This window comes from Chrysochloris asiatica, unplaced genomic scaffold, assembly GCF_000296735.1.
Source record: "Chrysochloris asiatica unplaced genomic scaffold, ChrAsi1.0 scaffold00115, whole genome shotgun sequence".
Lineage (NCBI taxonomy): Eukaryota > Metazoa > Chordata > Mammalia > Afrosoricida > Chrysochloridae > Chrysochloris > Chrysochloris asiatica.
Window position 1 is genome coordinate 3,373,484 of NW_006408633.1, and position 3,382 is coordinate 3,376,865.

A 3,382-nucleotide genomic window follows, 5' to 3' on the forward strand; every position below is an offset into this window, starting at 1 on the left:
TTGGAAGAAGTACAGCCAGAGTGCTCCTTGGAGGCCAAGATGGCCAAACTTCATGTGTCATACTTCAGACATATTGTCAGGATGGACCAGTCACTGGAGAAGAATATCATGTTTAGAACGGTGGACGGTCAGAGAAAAAGAGGAAGACCCCCAAGGAGATGGATTGGCCAAGTGGCAGCATTGATTAACTCAAATGTGACAACAGTAGTGAGATTGGCCCAGGATCAGGTAGCCTTTCATTCTGCTGTGCATAAGGTCGCTATGAGTCGGTACCGACTCGATGGCACCTAACAACAAAAACCAGGCACCGTGATGGAAATAAAAACAAAGGAGTTTTTCCTTGTTCTTTTCACTCTCATAGAAACAGGTATAATGCCTGAGATTCCATGCCCACAAGACACCTTGATTAGTTGTAAGGTCAGGTCACTCTTAACAATATGAAGCGTGTTCCAAAATCTATTACCCAAAATATAACTCAAATCTCAGCTCCACGCTTCTTTAATTTTTTATAATGAGCATTTGGTGTTCAATAGTATATAGCGTTGTAAATTGAGGCTGCTAATAACCCTAAGAATTAGCTCCTTTGAAATCAGTGACAAGAGTTCCCTCTCAGGCTTTTTTTTTTTTTTTTTTCTCCTGACCTTGACATTCCACAACTGCAAATATTGCTGATGCTTTTAATTTCCTAGATTATAGTTCTCCTTAAGTGAGTACAAAGAACAGAAATCTGCCTCTGGAAACAACTTGTGATTAAATACACCACTACATCATTTCACCAGAATTATTGAATCATTCTGCCCTTGACCCCAGAACCTAGAATTGCCTACACAGAGATGATGAAAGTGGGAAGGAGATTCAACATTACAGTGAAAGGTGTTTTAATATTATGACCACATATTTGTGTTTGTTATACCTGTAGGATCCCACATAGTGTCTTGTTGTTGTTGTTAGGTGCCATCAAGTCAGTTCCAACTCATAATGACTCTATACACAATAGAACAAAACACTGCCCAGTCCTATGACATCCTCATAATTGTTCTTATGCTTAAGGCCATTGTTGCTGTCACTATGTTGATCCATCTTCTTCAGGGTCTTCCTCTTTCTCACTGACCCTCCACTTTACCAAGAATGATATCTGTCTCCAGGGACTGGTCCATTCTGAGAACATGTCCAAAGCATAAGAGACAAAGTCTCATGATCCTGCCTTCTGAGGAGCATTCTGACTGGACTTCTTCCAATACAGATTTGTTTGTTTTTCTAGCAGTCCATGTTGTTGTTATTGTTAAGTGCCATCGAGTCGGTTCCGACCCATAGCGACCCTATACAGGGTTTCCGAGGCTGTAAATCTTTACAGGAGCAGAACGCCTCATCTTTCTCCCGTGGAGTTGCTGATAGTTTCGAACTGTTGGCCTTAAGGTTCACAGCCCGATTCGTAACCACTATGCTACCAGAGCTCCTTAGCAGTCCATAGTACTTTTAAAAACATAGTCTTCTCCAAAACCATAACGAAAATACACCAATTCTTTCAATGCCTTCTTTATTCATTGTCCAGCTATCAGATGCTTATGAGGCATATCAGGCGCACCTTAGTCCTCAAACTGATGTCTTTGCTTTGAATACTCTAAATAGGTCTTGTGTAGCAGATTTGTCTAATGCAATACGTCTTTGGATTTCTTGACTTCTGCACTCTATCTGCTACTATTCATAAGGATTTTAGTGGCTACACATTTAGAAGTAGTCTGCTTCTGCTTCTTCCTTAGTCCAGAAGCTCCATTGAACCTTGTCCACCATGGGTGACCTTGCTGGCATTTAAAATTTTGGTGGCATAGCTTCCAGCAACACGCACGCAACCACATAGGACAAACTGACAGATGAGTGATGGCAGAGTGCCTTACTCAAGGGAAATATCAAGAAACAGTTACTGTTTCTGAGTTAGAGTAGAACTGTGTGTCAGAGTAGAACTGTGAATGTTCCATTGAATTTTTCTCTAAAGAAAGATCACTAGGTCTTTCTTTAGAAGAACCTTGGAGACAGGGAAAGAGTTGAGCCACCAACCTTTAGGTTAGTGGTCAAGCACTTAATCATTTGCATCACACAGGAATTCCTAACCTCAGTAAATATGTATTGACCTAAAGAAAATTTTCAAAGCCCTCTAAGATAAGAAGGCATCAAAGAGTTTTGAGAAAATGCAATCCAAAATGTAGCCAATGCCAATAGTGCCTTTTAACTGATGAGAATTCCTAAGAGGTTGCCAGCAGCGCCCGCCCTCAGGCATACCCAGCTCTGGTGTGGACAGAACATACTGTCCCCAGGTGCAAACATTGTCTTGAATATAAGCTTGCCCAGTTCCAGGGAATTCTTCTCCAGGAATTCACTGTTTTGAAAAAAGGACACTTTTTAAATTCCAAATCTGAAAACGAAATGCATCCTCCCCGTTCACTCTTCAGAGCCTTCCTTGTGCCCCCAAAGTAATTTTGAGACATTTTATCTATATTTCATGATAGCAGATTTATGAATATTTACCAATAGCAAGCAATGGCTATAGAGAAACATCAAGAGACGGCTCAACTTCACTGCATTAGTTTCAACAATAAAGAAAGTTTCAAAAGAACCAATGTGCCTTCCTTAGCCCATTTGCTCATTTAAATAACTGCCAAAATTTAAAGGTCTCAACACAAATGACTGAAATAGTAACAGATAATAAGAAAAAGAGCGGGGAGTGGGGACAGGCACGAGGGGGAGACAGGAATCCACTCCTACTGGGAGAAATAAAAGACACAGAGAGGTTAGAAAAATTGCTCTAGGTCAGAAAGTGACTTGGGAAGGAAACTCAGATTGCAAACCAGATGCCTTCTCTTCCTGGGCTCCCTTTAGTCTGGTGAGCCTGATCTCTGGTTGCAGTTCAGCTTTTCATTTATATGTAGATTCCTTTTAATATGTAGATTTCTGCTTTCAGGTGGTTTTACAACTCCCTAATTTTGATTTCTTTGGAATCCTAAATAGATTATTACTGTTCCCTGAACATTTTGAATACTTGTTTTTAAATAGTCTCATTTCAAAAGTGTCAGAGACCCTCTAACTTCTTATACAATAGTAAGATGACAGTGGTGGTGGTGGTTATGTGCCATGGAGTAGGTTCCGACTCATAGCGACCCTGTATAGGGTTTCCAAGGCTGTAAATCTTTACAGGAGCAGACAGCCTCATCTTTCTCCCCGGGAACAGCTGGTAGTTTCGAACTGCTGACCTTGCTGTTTGCAGCCCGATTCATAACCACTACGCTACCAGAGCTCCTTTGTTGTTGTTAAGTGCCATCGAGTCAGTTCCGACCCATAGCAACCCTGAACAGGGTTTCCGAGGCTGTAAATCTTTATGGAAGCAGAA